The following is a 6,654-nucleotide window of genomic DNA, read 5'->3' as shown; positions in this document are numbered from 1 at the left end:
GCATTCAAACAGAATACTACAAAAAAGTGTTGTGTGTAAGTAGAAGTACTGCCAATTGTGGGGTACTTAAAGAATTAGGTCTAAGCAAAGAGACAGTACAAGCTAGGATGAGAACTTTAAAGTATTGGCTTCAGCTAGCAAGGGAGGGTAACACGACACTTAAGGGTCAATGTCTGATAATGCAAGTAAGAGAAGAAAATACACGGAACTGGGCGAGGGATATAAAAAACATGTTGAACTCTATTGGGATGGGGTGGGTCTGGGAAGCAGGAGGGAGGGTAGATACATCAGTTGAAAATCAAATTAGAGGGAGACTTATGGACATAGACAGACAAGAAATACTAGCCGACTGTCAGACGAAGACTTCACTAAGAGATCATTTGAATTCAAGGGATTGGGGGAAAGCAAGATACATAAACTTGGTAGGCAAAAAAGAAAGGGGAGGGATAGCATGGTTCAGACTGGGGGGTTGGAAACAAGTAAAAATTAAGAATGAAGCAGGGGAAACTATATGCTCTTTGTGCGGGGAGGGAGAGACGGGCGAGCATCTGCTCTCTGCCTGCCCCTCTACGCGTGATTTACGAGACAAGTGGGTTGAGAACGTAACAGAGAGGGAAATAATGGAAGTGGTAGAAGACAGAAGAGGAATCATAAGTGAGATAGTGCAACGAGTGGGGAGATATTTGTGGGAAGTGAGGGAGCGACGAGGAAAGGCGTTAGCGGACAGCGATAAGAACGAAGAAACCGCACAAAGTGAACCGAGCGTGTAATACGTGTACTGTGGGTCTAGCAGTGTGCAATGTATATGTGTTTTGTTTTGTTCTGTTCTGTTTTGTTTTTCAACAAAGAAATTCAAATTCAAGTAAGTCTCCAGACAGGAGGCCGAATGAACCGGACACACAACTTTATTTGCATGTGCAATATTTCGATTGTTAAAATATACTAATTATGTTTAATTTTTTCTTTTGTATCTGATCAACTGCTAAGAGTTATTTGTATACTAACGTAAAGAAGGTACAATATTAATACATGACTTTGAGGGAAGAGAAAGTGTGTGTAATGTAAAATTAATGTAGTGCGTACAGCGTACAGCTCGCACAAGGAAAATGTAAATAAATACAAATACAAAACTGCTAAGGCGGAAGAATAGCGAGCTAAGCTAGTTTTGTCCGCGGATCACACAGAGGGACGAGAAGCACGTGAAAAAGAACTGTGGCTTTAACAAGACAATAAATATTGTGATTTGAAAATAATTATAGATGTGAGATTGATTAATCTATCTCCGCTAGACTAGCTACTCCTCAGTGTACGTCACTGTTAGTAATACATAGTAATAAAAACTATTGTTAGTGCCACTGCATGTTGGGTAGCGATATGTACTTTTCAGGAAAATTATTACTGTTATTTCTTCATTTGGGGCGGGGAGGGATTCACAATTTCCTAACATAATTTTGTGTTGCTTTCTGGTTTTTGTGTCACTCCCAATGATATATATAATCAATATAATGAAGGAAAAAGTTGCAGCATTGAGATAGGATGGAAACATTGGATATGATATGATATGATTTATTTCAGGGACGTCGTTAGGGGGGGGGGGCCGGGGGGGCGCCGGCCCCCCGAAACGTTCACGTGGCCCCGGCAAACTGTTCTACATTTACTGAAAATTTTACTTTCATGACAAATATTGCAAAATAGTTTTTCAGTATTTTTTTCTTTCAGTTAGAAACACTGTTCTTAATTTGAGTGGCACGAACCCAAAACCACATTTCTTTCTCGTTTTCCTGGTTCTAGCTATAGTGGATGTCAGTGTACGAACTTAGAACTTCGTTGTTTCTCGGAATTTTGAGGGAGCGGTCTTTCCACCCCTAGCAGTCACAGGTCAACAACAGGCAGGGTTGGGCGTTGAGTGTTGCCGTTGCGTCCAAACAATGTTTTGAGCTTGAGTAGATTGAAGAACGACCGCTTGTGCAGCGGTAAACCACATATATGCAAACAGTTACAACTGGTCCCGAATCAGAGCCCAATACACGCTAAATAAGTATAATGGTGGCAGGATGCCTCATATCTCCGGGTAAGTAGTATCATTCGCACCAAATATCTATTCTACTATTAAAACAGTCTAAAACACGCAACGTGTTAAAAGTAATTATTAGAGCCCGGAAGTTCAGGCATTTATTTTCGTTAAAATAGGCAGGCAAAAAGGCATTTATAATGTGGAAAATAGGCACTAAAAATGAAAAAAAGGCAAAATAAACCGAAAAAAAAGGCACATTTGGAAGTCGCTTACTTTTATCTATAATTTCTGGTAAAATGTTAAAATCTACATTGGGAAGAGCATTTCACTTTCCTCCGTCTTGATTGCACATAACTACAAGGTGTTTTTTAAGTTCTCAACATTCATTGATTGATAGTCGTCTGTCAGAGAGAATATTTCTCATAATAGAAAATTATCTTTCTACTTCGAGAGAAGTTATTGGAGCATACAGAAAACAAGCTAATGTAGCTGGACTCATTTTGGTAACAGCATTTTCACCTTTTAGAATATCACAAATTGTATTCAATTGTTTCAAGTCCTTATTTGCACTCACTACCCGTTTGCACTTTTCCGCAACAGCTGACCCCTTTTCTCCTGGCACTTCCATTATCTGCTGCATAAATTCCTCGAAGATTTTCATGGATGCTACAAGAGTCTCACCTCTTTTTTTCTAGCTTTGTAATTGTCTCTGGCAATGCACCATAATGTGCAAAAATAAACGACAATTCATTCTTCAGTTCTGAATAGCACAGGAGTTTTTCACTTCACGAATTGAACCCGCTTCATTTTCTGGAAGAGCATAGATCACCTCACTGATTTTTTCAAGGTTGTTAGCATAATATATAGCTGCTAATATCCAGGTTCCCCATCTTGTCAAGACTGGTTGCGGAGGTAAACTAAGCTCAGGCGCAACTTCCTGAAATGTTCGGGTTCGAGAGGGAGATTTCAGAAATATCTTCTTTGTGTTCGAAATCAACCTCTCCACTTCAGCAGTCAATCATGCACAAGGAAATGTTAACCGAAAGGCAATATCCGAACTCAGCATGAAATACTTTTTTTCTCACACTTTTCTCCTTCAGCAATGTTGAAACATGCGTGAGTTCAATATTACTTAAATAAGGCGAAAATTATTCACATAATAAACGGAAGAAAAATAAATGCCAACATATTTTTTTAAAAAAATGGTCAAATTTCATTGAAAAAGGCAAAAAAAGGCATTATAATTAAAAATAGGCAGTGGGGTCCCAAATAGGCAAAATAGGCAAAATGAAAAGGGTTCTAAAACATTCGAAACAACATAAAAAACGTATATCCGGAAAAAAATTATCAATATATGCAGTAGATAAAAAGAGGCATTTTGCCAAACTTCCGGGCTCTAGTAATTATCTTCACAAACTGTACGATTTCTCGAGTCGCATATTTTTCTCGATATAGTGAATCCTCCTTAACTAACGATGCCTCCCCGATTGCGAAGTGATAACGTTGTTACCTTGTAATCGAGGGGTCCCGGGTTCGATACATGGGTGGAGGTACACAGTGGTCCGGATCTTACTTTAAACTGTAGGTTCAGTCCCGATTAGCCTTACTGTGCATAAAGTGGACTTAAATACACCAACTCAACTCCTTAACAAACTTTTCGAAGAATCGAAAATTTAAACAAGAACAAGTAAATACATTTTTGTAATTTTGAAGTAACTTATTATTATTGTTATTATTTTGGGTATTTTTGGTTCATATGAATCAGCCTCACACAGTAAGGTTATTTTGTTGAGTCAAGTACATTAACAAACCCTTGCAATAAGTCACTGGAAAGACATGTGAGGTTGCACATATATTTAAGAATCTATAAATAAATAATAACCCGTGGTTCGACAATCCCGGAAGGGCCTTGGTCTATCTCCCGACTGCCAGTCCCTCCCACAATCCTACCTAGAGGTGTGGAGATCTTTAACCAGTAATGGTGACGTGGGGTCAGCACGTCGAACCCCCAACCGTTATAGGGGATATTCGTAAAGAATAATTATATTCTTGTGGTAAGGAGTCGTTGTCATTTTACAAACTTTATTGATTTATTCCATCAGCATTATTTAAAATGTAGTGCCATACTGAACTTACCAACTTAACAGTGGCACATTGATTGCTAAATGAGGCATTTTCCTTGTGTTGCAGAGCAGGTTCAGTTTTTGGAGTATCGTTCGAAGAATTTTGAAAATATTGATGTTTTGTCAAAGGGGCCACCCCCGAATAAATATCTGTGGATGTTTTACAGGTTTCATCGTATTTAAGAAGGTATTTTTCCGGTGCAACTTTCCGCCCTAGAACATGTATTTTGCCACTCAAGCTGAAGAGCCGATTCATAGGTGCAACGACCTTGGCAGAAAGAAACTCTGATTGGCACCATGTTGACAAAAGACTCAAGAAGTCCCGCAACCGACAGAACTCGAAGCGCTCAGTCCTACGGTGACATACACTTTGGTTGAACACAAACGGATGCATTGGTAGGAAATGCAGTGATTTTATGGGCCGTCCCTTTCTGGGAAGTCGGGGACCTTTTGAAAACACACTTTCCCTTCATCCACACCAGGGGGCCTAAGCCAGGTCACCCCTTCCCACAAAATCTTCTCTTCATCTGGCTCTGGTTATCGGCCGCGCCGAAACGCACTGCAGGTAGCTAGGACTTTCTGGGTTAATTACTTTATGGTTCAGTATGGACATAGGCTTTTCAAATTGCAAGAGACAAAATTCTACTGTTTGTCTCTTTTCTGGCGGGAGATGAATGACAAAGATGTGGCGGTTCCTTCAGTTTCCCACACTCAACCCTTGTGCTCATAACCTGCAAGGAAGGGACTTTATATCCTTCCTTGGTAACTTTCCACTCATTTTCAAGGAAACATCTGCTTCTTTTTGCCCTACTGTGTTGATTGGTCGTCGACAATTGATGACTGTCAGCTAGTTCGAAAAACAGTTTGATCCAAGAAGTGGTTTCATAGTTAGCTTCTGTAAACGTGAGATTCCGGTAGGATCACGGAGTGCTTGAGATCTCATTTTCATGCATTGCGAGTGAAATTTCGATTGATTTGGTTCATTTTACTTTGCTCGTCTGCCACATTTGGCTAATTGCGAAGATGGGGATGAGTGATGATATGATTAAATTGATCAATGGACACAACAAACACCCATGCTCAGTCCGGAATTCGAACCCGGCACACCTGGCATCGTAGCACGATGTCCTAACCACTCCGACACGGGGTTAGGCGGAGTGAAATTTCGAGTGTGAAGCTCGAAAAATTTGAAGTAGGATCAACTGATCGACCAAATGTCCAACACATTGACTTTCTAAATTTGTGCCACACAGGAGACCGGGTTTGACTCCCAGGGCGGTTGATCTCACATGTGATGAAGAATAAGTCACATTTCAATTAAGGAAGGAAACGAGGTATGTAGTCAACTTTATATAGTAGTGTGCATACTCTAGAAACAATGCGTTTCAAAATTCTGCATATTTCGTGATTTCTCTTCATTTAGCCTCCACCAGGGTTGTCAAAGGTCCATCTGCCCATAAGTTCTATGGGTTTTATTGGGTTCCGTTGCAGGACCGGAACCTTTCTTCTCGCATAATTTTAAATTCTGTCTTAGTAGTGTATTGTTCCATTAAAAAAAGGTTACTGGATCGTCTTTAAATTGATCCGGAAAATATTCCTGCACCGAATATAAATTGATCCTGGAAAAAAGGTTCTTGGACAGTGTTTAAATTCAGCCGTAAAACAAGGTTCCTGGACCGTATTTAAATTTTATCGAAAAAAGAGTTCCTGCACCGTATTTAAATTCATGCGGAAAAAATGTTCCTGGACCGAATTGAGGCCTAGAACCCATTTACACTTGCTGATTTTCTCTCCCGGATGTGAAATGAATTTATTTACAATACCTAAACCATTAACAACCCTGGGATTGTTAAAGATTAGGGAACGGAAACATTCTAATTTGTTCTATAGGATTCCGTTATAGGACCGGAACCTTTTCTTTCGCACAATCTAAATTCGTTGCGAATTGTTTCATTTCAATATTGAACTTTGACCCTATTTAAACTGATTCGAAAAAAGAACTGTTCGTTGACCGTATTTAAATTATTCAGGAAATAAGGTTCCTGGACCGAAATTAAATTCATTTGAAAAAAATTCATGGACCGAATTGAAAACGTTACAGATGAAGAGGTTCGTTAGGGTCCAGAACCCATTTACGCTTGCTGATTTTCTCTCCTGGATGGGAATTGAATTTATTTAAAATTCCTGGACCTTTAGCAACTCTGGCCTCCATCCGCAAATGCAGACGCTGTGGCTGCTGCTTGCGGGAAAGTTGACTAGACATACAAATAAAATTAATCCAACGTTATATAGCGAATAATAGTTACTTACATATTAATATCATGAAATATGGAGAGCCAAATTACTTATCAAGCATTTTCTGTTATTTGCCTTTACTAGTGGGTGCGAAAATCTTTTGCTCTTGGTGGTGAACTCGGTTCCTGCAAATTCAAGACGGCATTTCCTAGTTTTCATTTCTATTTGGGCCGACAACTCCGTGGTGGAGTGGTTAGCAGGTTACTCTAATGTCCCGTGTTC

This window comes from Lepisma saccharinum, chromosome 7 (genome assembly GCF_977018435.1).
Source record: "Lepisma saccharinum chromosome 7, izLepSacc3.1, whole genome shotgun sequence".
NCBI lineage: Eukaryota > Metazoa > Arthropoda > Insecta > Zygentoma > Lepismatidae > Lepisma > Lepisma saccharinum.
This window is presented reverse-complemented; position numbering follows the sequence as displayed.